A 12,686-nucleotide genomic window follows, 5' to 3' on the forward strand; every position below is an offset into this window, starting at 1 on the left:
ATAACACCTACAGCAGGAGGGTGGAAGGTCGGCGGTGGCTGTCATGGCGGTAAGGGTGGTGACATAACGATGCATTATGTATTATGCTCACTGTGGCAGTTTTCGGTCTAAGCAGCAATGTGAGGAAACAGTGAAGGAAAGGGTGTTTCACATAGAGTGGAAACTCAGGAAGGCACCACTGCACAGGTGGGTGGCACAGTATGAGGAATAAAGAACAAATAAATGGAAAGAGGCAGCCTATTATTTCATGAGTTTTGGTCTTCAAAATAACACCCACAGAGCATGAGTACTTAACGTTTCTTCTGCTGGAGGATGTAACTCCCTCTGCCTGGTCTTGTTTAGAAAAGCCTTTCTGTGATTATTATTGATCACACACTGGCTCTGATGTCTTCACGTTTTCCAAGTCTCAGATCAGTGTGGCGTGACTGTACCGCGTGTCAGATGAGGCTCTTGGGAGCTCCCTTGCGGCTTTTGTCAATAATGTGGTAAGATGGGGCTGGAAGGCCTTGCGCTTTGGGATGCACACCTTGCCGGAGGCTGGAGCTGAGAACGGTAGAACCTACTGAGAGAACAATTACATAGCAAGTGTTGCGCTATCAACTGAGTTTGAAGATAGCAATCTTTACTTTAAATGAATTATCAGTACTTTGTGGTACTTGGCTGGGGCTTTGTGCTTTGGATGTTTTGTTTTCTAGTTTAGATGATGAATTTTTGACTGCTAGCTCATCACATAGAAAAACTAAAATTTTATTCTACAGAAGGTCTGTCAGAAAATCTAAACATAAATAAACCTAGCTAGAACTATTTTTAAAAAATTAATTTTACTGGTAAGCTTTTGTTACACATAATGGTCACGTTCATCATAGAAAACTTGCACCCGTATGTAATGGATCTTGATTCTTCCTCAGACTGTGCTATTCCAACTGCACATTTCACATATAAAAGTAGATACTGAGGAAGTGTGGGCTGAGTCACAGGACCCCTGCCTCCGCATGCTAGCTTTGTCCTCCCAGTTGCACAGACAGACACAGTTTTCCCTCAACTCTTTTTCCTACGGGGCTACTGGGGATCAAACTCATGACCTCATACTTGTCAGGCAGGTGCTTATGCTGCTGAGCTAAATCACCAGCCCACAATTTTCCCCAACTCTTTAACACTAGTGAAAATGCAATTCTAAACTAATTTTGATTGGGCAGGAATGGATGAGTTAATTCTCCCTGTTGCTGTTCTGTGGCACACTCTGTCCATGTTTTACCATAAACTTGCAAGAATTCTAAGTGATCATTTACTCTGTTTTAGCACTTATGAATATTTTGAGGAGTACCATAAAATTTGCAAACATATATAAAAACAATGGTATACTTTACTGATGTTAGTATTCTGGCATATTCTTGTATTTCCTTTTTACTTGTTATTACTAAAAAATTAAGTCACACTATAAACATTACAATTCTGTAACAAACATTGCCTCACATAACTACAATGCCATTACTACAATAGACAAAAATCAGAATCATTATGTCAGTCTTTGTGAATGTCAAATATTCAACCTGCTATCAAATTTTATATACACATGTCTTCACTAGAAGTAAGAAGGAATCTAGGCTTATTGAAAGATGCTGCTGTTAAATATCTTACCTACCCATGCATTTATCTGTAATTTTTCATGGTGTTGACTTGAAGAGAATGATGCAAATCAGTTATCCTCGTGGTGACATTTAACATGTGCCTCTATCCTTCACAGTTCCCAAACCCTCTGAAATAGTCAAAATGCATTTAGGATGGGTTTTGAGTATTATTAAGTGATTATAGTGTACAGATAATGCTTTGGTTGTCACTTAGCTCTTCACTTTTCAAGCACTAAGTGTTGATTAATTTCCTAAAGTCTGACATTCAAAAGCAGATTGGTGAAGTGGCCTGTAATGACTTCCCAACTAAAAGAAACCTAGAAGTCAATTGCCTTTGCTAAATTCTAGAAAGGGGCATGCGATTTCCCCATCATAACAAAGCTTCCATTTGCAGTGGAGAGCCATATGTTTTCTCAAAAAAAATCACATGAAAGCATAATGTTAAATTAATGTTGTTGTAGACAAGAACAATAGCAACCTTGTGTTGATTTACAAAATAAATTTCTATAGCTCCGTGGTTCTCAGGTTCTAAAAGTTCACATAGTTTTTTGGGAAATCATAGTTCTTGGTACAATTTTAAGTTAACATATTGCTAAAACAGAAAAGGGAATATGAAGAAGACAGTTCCAAAACATTGCTGACTACAGTAGCCAAGGTGAAGATTATCCTAAAACATTACAGGAACTTGGTAAATGTCTTGTGACACTCCATATGAATTTGAAAGCAAAACTTCATGTTCAGTGTATACACATCTGTGCACAGGATTTCACCAATATGGAAAGAAATAGAAGCAGAGGAAATCTGGGCATAATTTTACTTTTTTTATTTAAGAAAACAATGCTTACAAAACACTCAACTAAATTTAATCTTATGCTTGCAGAAGCATTTTTTCCTTTACTTTTAGAATTGATACCAAATGAAAATTCAAACACACGTTTCTCAATGCTCAAATAATTTTCCCTTACTTGTGTGTATTATAGCATTAGGAGCTACAGTGGCTGAAATATTCACTTGAGATTCTCACCATTGCGGATAATCTATTCAGTCTACCTAATTATTAAATTAAATGCCACCTTTGATAGCATTATGAAGAATTTCATATGCTTAATATCTTAATGAGGATTTTGGCTATGATGTTTAAAAGAAAAACTAATCCTCTGCATGGTTTAACTAGTGGACAAATTGATGGCCACATTTCAGCTTTGTAGAAACTGGCAGAGAACTCTCCTTTAGACCCTCTGATCATGACATTACGGGGCAAATTTTTTCCATTCTCTTAAATAGTTAAATATATATTAAGATAAAAATACAAGTGATTATTTCTAAGACTCTCTGTTTACCTGCTCTCTGCAGATCATTTGTGTCATAATTCTTTCTCAGATGTCTTACACTCTAGAATTTGGTCTCACCCTGAATAGGTTCTGAATTCTCTTGGTTGTTATGGAGCCTTCTATACCTGGGATACCCTGTCAATTTCATGGGCTTTAGGACTCACTTATTTTCAGTTTTGTTGTTATTTTTTTATGCCAACCCTTTCTTGACTATCCTGAAGTGCTGATGAATCAGCTCAGCGTCCCTCATTATAGCTGTCACACTGTCATTGCCAGTGGGCTGAATGGTGGCCAAAGGATGTGTCCCCTTCTTCAGAACCAGAACCTGGGAGCACTGCCTTCCATGACAAGTGGTGGGATTAGATGAAGGAGTTTGAGGAAAAACCTTATCCTGGGTTGTCTGCATAGGCTCCAGATGCCCTCCCATGGGTCCTCAGTAGAGAGGCGGAGCAGATTCAGCTCCAGACACAAGAAGAGCAGGTTCCATGACTGCTGAAGACAGCTGAGGGAGATGTGGTGACACGGGAAGAAACACCAGCTGCCACGTGAGGCTGGAAGAGACAAGGAATGTTTCCTCTAGGGCTTCTGAGGGAGCATGGTCCTATCCACACGCTGATTCCAGACTTTCGCCTGCTGTAATGGTGGGTGAAGACATGTTGTTCTTGTCAGGCTGAAAGTTTCCGGACCGTCACCAGCATTCTCTGTATTCTGTTTGTCTTAGTTTGGCAACTCTATCGTACTTTGTTCAGAAGTTCACTGGAACTCACTGTCAGCCTTCCAGATAGTTAGGTTAGCATCTAACACAGCACTAGAATGCTTCAGTAGCAGAATACAAATGAGCTAGTCCATTCTTATGGTGCAATGTACTTACCTTTTGGAAATTTACCTTTTGCACTGTAGAGCATACCAGAGTGGGTCCTGGCTCCAGGCTGGACCATTTTGAGAAGTCCTTAAGAAATGAGATCTGTTCCACCTGGAAGTTGAAGAAAATTGAATTAATTTAACGTAGGGGTAAATAAGAAAGCTTAATGGTGAAATAACAACTGGACAAGAATTAAATTAAAATTAGAGAAGTTAATAAGATGTCTAAAATGAAGCATGAACTCTTTGAGTTTAATAGCTTAGGTTATCAGTGGAACTGAAAATGTTTAAACATATTCAAATTAGAAAAACTCAAAGGCTGGGAAGCTCTTACTTAGCAGGAGGTAGTTTCTAGAAAACATCTTGTAATCTGTGTGACAGTGTGGCCCCACCAGAAATGTCCTATGTCCCTCACAGCTTGACAATCTCTCACTGGACCTTTAGATACCTACAAAACACTCTGAGCATAAAACCCGATTGTCTTTCTATAAAGGTGAAGAATGCTTTAGCAATGTTAATTACACATGTGAATGTCGACCCTTAGGTTTGAAAGTGATGGAATCTTCTCTCATTGAACTCCTCTCATTGATGTGCAGGGCATGTTGGCCCCTGAATTTGCTGATAAATTACTGGTTTCTGAGATTTAACCTATGCCAATGTCATCTTACAGTAATTCAACAAAAGTGGAAATAATCTGACCAGCACTTTGTCAGAGGTTTTAGAGAGCTGTGCCAGGGCATCAATTTTGTGATTGTATGCATGTGCAGAAGCTCATTTTACATTTCTTTTACTTAACTTCTTTATTATGTTATGGCTGTTATTATGTTAAAATATGCATGCAATTCTGCTGCATTTCAGGATAGCTGGGGAATGTATTAATGCACTTTAATCAAAAAGGTCATGGACCTGGTAGAGATGAGACCTTATTCTGAAGATGTTCATTGTCATACTCATGGTGACACTAAGGACTCGGTGGGCACTGGCCAGGTGGACATCTGAGCAGACAGAACCTGAGCTTCTGAACCAGGAGTCTGCGTGAACTCTTCCACGAGCTGTGGAGCTGAACAGAGCAGGGAGGGGCAGAGGTGGTTTACTCAGGAGGAAAGGTCTGGAGATTGAAGGAACACGACATAGTCTGTGTGTCCTGACATCTGTCTGGGAAAGTCTTGGTTCTCCTTCTGCGGACTACCTGGATGCATCTATGTATGTTCCTCAGCGTGTCGTGTTCTTGTTTAAATCCTCTTTAGCACCTCGAATGAGCACACTTCCTATCAGAGGTTCAATCCTGAGCCTGTCAGTTTGAGCTTAAATGGTGTCTCCTTTATTACTTCTGCTGTTGGTGCTCAGTAGATATGTTCTTTATTTCTATTTAATAGCATTCTAACTCTGTCTGGTGTAAATTAAAATTTTGGATAATCATTGAAATGCTGGTCACTTTTCCTGGCATGTAAGCAAACGTCTTGCCTCTGATATCTCCTTAGGAATTTCTCTAACAAATTGCCTAGCAGAAAAACAGATGCCCTAAATGAGTTTCTACAGATTCCACAGAGATGAGAAATAAATTCACTAGTTTGACATGAAGAATATGCTTAGCTCCTACATTTCTAAATTCTAATAGAGACTGGGAAAAAAAAAAAATATATATATATATATATTGGTCTTTTTCCTTTGTTATCGGTACCGGGGATCGAATTCACGACTGCCTGCTTGCAAGGCAGGCACTTATGCTGCTGAGCTAAATCCCCAGCCTGGGAAAAATAATTTTAATTTACTGGCATCTACACTTAGGCAATTCACAATGTATTAGGATGAGGAAGCATAAAAATGAACAAACCTTTAATAAGATTAACTGCTGTGGATGGACTTGGATCTGTGGTTCAAGAGAAGTCTTCTTTGAAGGAGAAAGGTTATCACGGGAACTCTAGTGGGTATGTACAAAGATTACAAGGAAGGGAAAAAGCGTATAGAAGAACTATGGTAGACAAGGAACTGAAAAGAAAGATTCAGACTAAACTTAGAAAAACCTTAAAACTTATTATCAACAATAATAAGGGGTTGGAAGTTGCTGTAGTTTGGAACTTGAAGGTCCCCAAGCCCACATGCTGAAAGCTCACTTGCCAGCTCTGCAAGACTCAGGGGAGGTGTAGAACCTTTAGGGTGCAGGGTGTAGAAGAGGGAAGTCAGGTGGTTGGGGTGTGACTTTAAAGCGGATATTAGACCTGGACACTTCCTGTGTGTCTCTCTGTTGTCCATCTGCTGTGTGCTGAAAAGCCCTCCTCAAACATGTGCCCTTACCTGGATGTACAGCAAACAACAGTAAAACCACAGAGTCAAGCAAGCATGGACTAAACCCTGCATACCATGAGCCAAAGGAAAACCTTTACTTCCCATAAGTTGATTGCCTCAGGTTCTTCATCATAGCACACAAAGCGAAAAAGTTAGAAAAGAAACAGAAAGACATGATTAGGTCAGTGCTATCAAATGATCTCCAAGAATCAGTGGATTCAGAGTAGGGGTGAGAAGAATGGAGGAGAAGCTAAAAGCCAAGAGAGCTAGTGGAAGTCTCAGCTGATTTCTCACTAAGGTTTACCCATGAGGCTCATAGAATAGAAACAGCTATGGATGAAAATTTCAAAAACACTTTCTAGGCTGAAGATAAAGGCCTTGAATTTTCTTTTAAATATCACCCATAGAATCACATTGACCTTTGGGAATGTTTCACAGCTCTCACAGTTCCTTCTGAAAAACCCATTACTGTCAATGGCTCTCTGAATTTATGAGCAGTTATCTCTGCTCTTATATTTACTCTTCCAAGTTGACTTGTTTATCACATGACAAATTAGAATAAGCTGCTTTATAAGTTTTGGAAGTTAAACCTGCAGAAGCTTGACAAATAAAGGAGCCACTGAGAAGTGCAATGGACGGAAACGGCAGATGGAAAGACCAGAGAATCACCAGTTATCTTGGTCACATTTGGAAGCTCAATTTCAGCATATGTCAGATTCCATGTGAGTCTCAGGAGCTCTGAGATGGAGGAATTTCAGGTGCAGCAACAGAATGGGTTGGTCTTTGCTATCATGCACAAAAGGAAAAATAAACAAATTAAAACAGGAAAAATTAGTGCTTATATTGTTTGATCAGTTTTGCATGCCTATATCTGGTCATCTGTGCAACTATTTTGATGACAACAATATCCAATATAATAACCATTGTTTCCTATCATCTTGTTTTGAAATTGCATAATTTTCATTGTTTTAAAAATTCTCTTTAAAATTAAAAAAAAATACTCAACTGACTCTCAATGAAAGTCATTTGTCTTTCAAACCAAATGGCTTTTCAGTGCTCTCAGGAAATGTCCATACTGCTTGGCTTTGCAAAGACTGAACCATCAAGGCTGAGCTCAGCAAACAGCCCTGACCTCTGAGCAAGACCCTTTGCAACTTAATAAAAGTGGTTTTTTTTTTCCTTTTCTGTGTTAAATTTTATGGTCCCCAATGCATAGTGGATTGCAATACAAGATAGCTGATTTATTAACCAGCATTTATTTTTGTTCTTATTTTATTGCAACCTAAGTCAGCTTATTAATCAAATGTACCATGTTAATTCACCCTTAGAAAGATAAGATAATCCTTGCCTTCTAGAAGTACGTGCACCCCGACTGACTGCTCTTGCCACAGATGGTAAATAAGGGTTAGGGACCTTGGAAATCCAACCAGGAGCATGGTAAACAAAATGAGCCACACTGACCCCACACTGCCCTCTCCACCTGGTATGGGAACTCACCATGCTGCAGCTGATCTGCACAGACTCTCATCTGGAAGTGCTGCCTAGGGGAGAGACAGAGAGTGAATGTCAATCATATAAAAATACCAAGGCCTAAAGAAGAATAATTACTTTTTCTCCTTGTTGTCTTGAAAAAGATATCATTTTCCCCAAATGACTAATAATACAAAATATTTCAAGGCTGTAGATAACAAGGAATAATAAATTCTAATTGGTAAAATATATGCAAAACCTTTTCTTATTATTATTCTCCTTTTAACATTTTTCTTCATCATGGCTAAAAGTCATGTGTATTTTTCTCTTAATTTTACTATTTTGACTAAATTTGACTTGATTTTCAGTGTTTCTTCAGATTTCTTTTTGGTGTGCTAACCATTTACAAGTCACTTTTACTGCTTTACCAATACATTAAGTTCACTTTAATCTCTTCTTATCAATTCTGGTAAGCATCTTTTACGATTTGCTGCACCAATGTCCTCAAGAAACTATTGGATACTTTTACCTGACAGAGTGAAAACTCAGAATATCTAGGTCAAAGACCTAATTTCACAGGTGAGGAATCCAAAAGCACTGGTGGTATGGTACATGTGTTACTCAAGGTTATGAAACTGTTTAAGCAAACCCTGAGGACTAAACACAAATATCTGAATTCCCAGAGTTCTCATATCATTCAAGTTTCCTCTGCTAGTCCACAGTGATTTGATTGGATTGTTCTTTTGTGTTGAATCATGAGTGCTTCATCCTTGATCAGACTATACTATGGTTTAATCAGAAACACTTGGATTTAAACTCACCTGTAAAGTATATGACTGACCAAGTTACCTCATTATCCTCATACCAAATAATATTTCTGTAAAATAGGTACTGTGATACTTTTACCACAGAGCCATAGTAAGACAAAGATAACATAGTAAATACAAACATCTGGTTTATTTAGCAAGAAAATTAGTGTTATGGTTTGTGCCTGGATATCCCCTCTAAGTCTCATGCAGTCATGGGGTGTGAGGATTTCAGAAGGGGCTGAATCTAGAATTTGTATTTGGTTCATTGTCTAGTGCTGGAATTGGAGTGTGAGTGCTACACCAGCCCTAGGGTGGCCATCCTGCATGTAACATGAGAGGGAAAGAGGCTTGCTCCACTCCTTTTGCTCTTGCTGCTTTGGTGTCTTCCACCCCTGGAGTGATTGCCCTCTGCTCTGTGCCACTCTGCCTTGGAGCCAGCAAGCCTCCAAGTGGAGGCTGAGCGGGGCCAAATGATGTTCACAGAGTAGTTAATGTAGGAACTGACACAACAAGGCTGAGAAATTCATACTACACAGAAGAGGAGTCCACTACAGTCCACCCCTTAATCACTCATATCTACACTTGCTTTCCATTTGAGTTCTTTTCCTCTTGATCTTCTGATATCAAACATATGGGTTTTTTTACTCGTATCAAGCAGTTATTCAGCTGGATACCCTACGATTACATTTGGACATTCTGATAGTATTGCATTTCCAAAACCATCTCTAAAATGTAATACTCCTTGTTCTTAAATTATTTGACAGTGTGTAATTTGATAGCCTTACAAAAATTAACTAATACTATTATTTTTTGCTATATAGAGGATTTAATCTAGTGTCTGCACGGAGGTACATCCTGAGTTGCTTTTTAATGTCTTATTCTGAGACAAAATCCTGCCAATTCACTGTGTACTTAAGCAAGTCTCAGACTCCTGCCTCAGTTTCATAAAGTGCTGGAATTCTAGGCATGTGTCATTAGACCTAGTAACATTATGATGTTTTCCTATCAATTTAAGTACTAGGAATTTCATGTGCAATGATGAATTTCCAAATTGATGACTAAAGTTTACGAAGCTCTACATCGGCATTCATTAATGATATTTACATTTTCAATGCTTTTGTAAATGACAAAGTTGTTTAGACTTCTACTTTGACTTCTGATTACTAGTGTGAAATAACACAAGTATACAAGTATGGTTTAAAAAGTAATCTCCCCACCCAAATTAATCTTTTATTATGCAACTATCTAAATCATTTACTGGTTCTTCAGTAAATATTCTTCAGTCTGCAACATTTACATTGTCTATTCTAAACAGACAAGATGGCCTTGGAATAAAGATAGTTTTATCTTTTCTGTTTCAGTCTCAAGACTTTTTAAATTGTATTTTGCTTGATTTATTCTTCTGGCTAAAACTTGCAGTGTAATGTGAAATACATAGGTGAAAATGGACAATCAGTTACTTTTGATCTTAGGTTGAAACATTTGATGTGACTTCTTTTTGGCGGGTACTGGGGAGCAAACTCATGACCTTGGACTTTCCAGGCAGGTGCTTATGCCACTGAGCTAAATCCCCAGCCCCAATGTGACAATTTAAGAAAAAAAAATTTTAAACATAAAAAAGACAACAATCAAGCAGTGTCAAAACAGGTTTGTAGGAAAGTTATGATAGTTAATATATTGTGTATTGTTGTCTTTGTAGTCTTTATTAAGTGGATGTTAACTGTTTTTGGTTGGTACCATTACATAAGATCAGAAATGTCACTATTTTTTAATTTTATTGCAGTCACTTTTTTTGTAGTTTGCTAATGTGGTGAATATATTGAGCTTTTTTTATGTCTTTGTCTAGTTTTGTTAGCATGGTCATGATTATCACATGAAATAAGTCAGGAATCAAAGCAGTGTACCTTTTCTAAATGTTTAAAAGGATTTCTAGGTTACTAGTATTATTTCATTTTAACAGATTTGTTGAAAATTAACAGAGAAATTATCAGGCATATGAATAAAGCATAAAAAACTTCAGTCACAGTATAGGTCAACTGTGTTTGACAGAAACATACAAAATACTCTACCTAGCAATAGCAAAACACATTTTTCTCAAGTGCACATGGAAATTTTCCAAGATAGGCCATATGTTAGTCCACAAAACAAGTCTTGGTGAATTTCACACACAGTGTATTATTATAATGGGATAAGACAAGAAATTTATACAGAAGAAAAACAAACAATTTAATCTAAAAATAAAAAACAAAAATGTAAAAATTTCAAAAGTGAAAAAGAAATTATAACATACCACCTTATACCAAAATGAAGTTAGACCCTTGCCCTTCATTATATAGAAAGTTAACGCAAAGTGAATTAGAGGCTTAAATGTAAGAGATACAAGTAGAAAACATTCACAGTATAAAACACTGGAGGAAGCCTTCATGATATCAGACTTTACAATGAATTGGATAAGATTCCAAAATCACAAGAAACATTAGAATGAAACATACATTGGATTAAATGAAATTTAAAACTTTGTGCATCAAAAGATGCTATCAGTGGAGTGAAGAAACAACAATCCATAGCATAGAAGAAACTATCTTCAAGTCATATTATCTGAGAATGGTGAGTATCCAGGATATATGAAGAGCTTGCACAACTCAACAGCAACAGTTTATTAATAACTGGGAATTGAGCAAATGCTGTGAGTGGACTTTTTTCTGAAGTTATACAGCCCAACACTCACGTAAGAAACACTCCACATCAGTAAACATTAGGGAAATATAACTCAGACTCATATGAGAGACCACAACACATAAATGCAGATGACTTTCAAAAAAGGAAAAAATTAGTGTAATCTCTATTTTAAAAAGAAGAAAACAAAAACGCAAAACACAGTTTGGTGAGGACATGGAGAACTTAAAACCCTTTCCCTTGGAATATAAAAAGTTGCAGCTGCTATGGGAAGCAGCAGAATTACCATAGATCCAGCAATTTCACTTCTGGGAACATATCCCAAGGGACAATCCCAGATACCGAAAGGATATCTGTACACTGATATTCACAGCAGAAGTTCTCAAGAGTCCCAGACGAGAAGCTGGCAAAGCATCCAACCACAGAGACTTAAAGAAAATCACACACAATGTACAGTATCACACTATTTAGCTTTGAAAAGGAAAATAATTCAGATACACATACAACAAGGAATAGCTTTGGAGACATGCTGCCAGGTGAGAGACGCCATTCACCACATGGCACATGTTGTGCGACTCCACTCCCACCAGCTCCCTGCTGCCCCCAAATTCACAGAGACAGAAAGGGGACAGGTGAAGTGGGGGCAGGGCAGAGGGAGCTGGAGCCCACTGGGTGGGGAGTTCCAGCCCAGGATAGGAGAAGCAGCTCTGCAGGTGGGTGGTGGTGATGACAGCCCAGCAACAGGAGCAAGCCTCTGGCCACTGACATTGGCACATCTAAAAGTGGTTGTGATCCTAACATTTGTGTTGCACACACGAACTGTAGTTAGGAAAAATATTAAGAAGAAATACCAAGGAAACTTTCAAGATCAAGGACTCACCTATTTTCAGTTTTATTATTTTTTTTATGCCAACCCTTTCTTGACTGTCCTGAAGTGCTGATGAATCAGCTCCGTGTCCCTCATTATGCCAGTCACACTGTCATTGCAGTGGGTTGAATGGTGGCCAAAGGATGTGTGGCCATCCCTTTCAACAATCGCTCCTCCACGGTGGCAGTTCTTCCAGGCCAGGCTGAGGCTCCCTCAGGCACGGGGGTACCCAGACTCGCAGATTCAGGGTCCTGTTCGACCTGGCAGGAGCCATGGGCGCCGGGCCTGCCCGGAGCTCCCGGCCCGGGTGCTGCCCGCTGCTCATCCCGCCCTCCCGGGAGGCCTGCGCGCGGGGCGCCTCAGTCCGAGGAGGGGCGGCTGGAGGCGCACAGGCGGGCCAGCCAGGCCGCCGGCTTCCCCCGGCTCCGACCGGCTCCCCCCTGCTCCCCCCAGCTCCCCCCGGCTTTCCCCGGCTCCGACCGGCTCCCCCCTGCTCCCCCCGGCTGCCCCCTGCTCCCCCCGGCTCTCCCCAGCTCCCCCCGGCTCCCGCCTCCCGGATCCCTTTGCTGGCGGTCCGGGCCCTCCGCTCCTGTCCCCCTTCTCCTGCGCACCGGGGCCGCAGCTCAGGTTCTCTTTCCCGCCCTCAGGCGAGAGGCCGCGCCTCCCCGCCGGCACCAGAAGCCAGCAACCAGCGCGAGAACCAGCCGGGAAACCAATGAAGGCGCCGACGGGCAGGCTCCCCAGCACCGTCTGCGGC

The 12,686-nt window shown here is 39.9% G+C and overlaps 1 long non-coding RNA gene across 5 annotated transcripts; it reads right to left on the reverse strand.

Annotated features, from left to right (window-relative positions):
• Nucleotides 1-240: 240 nt before the first annotated feature.
• LOC134472561 (uncharacterized) lies at nt 241-12,392 on the reverse strand. 5 transcript variants are annotated; one of them, XR_010042442.1, is made up of 6 exons: nt 11,942-12,392; nt 7,604-7,647; nt 5,655-6,892; nt 3,345-4,880; nt 1,643-1,756; nt 241-562 (listed from the first exon to the last, which is right to left on the reverse strand). It is a non-coding gene; the product is annotated as an uncharacterized LOC134472561 (long non-coding RNA). The 5 variants fall into 5 exon arrangements; XR_010042445.1 differs by lacking the exons at nt 241-562; nt 1,643-1,756 and having other exon boundaries at nt 2,429-3,932; nt 4,727-4,880; XR_010042443.1 differs by lacking the exons at nt 241-562; nt 1,643-1,756 and having other exon boundaries at nt 2,429-3,592; nt 3,846-4,880.
• Nucleotides 12,393-12,686: the final 294 nt, after the last annotated feature.

This window comes from Cavia porcellus, unplaced genomic scaffold (assembly GCF_034190915.1).
Source record: "Cavia porcellus strain 051 isolate PalLab524CR breed Dunkin Hartley unplaced genomic scaffold, mCavPor4.1 scaffold_23, whole genome shotgun sequence".
In the NCBI taxonomy this organism is placed as follows: Eukaryota; Metazoa; Chordata; class Mammalia; order Rodentia; family Caviidae; genus Cavia; species Cavia porcellus.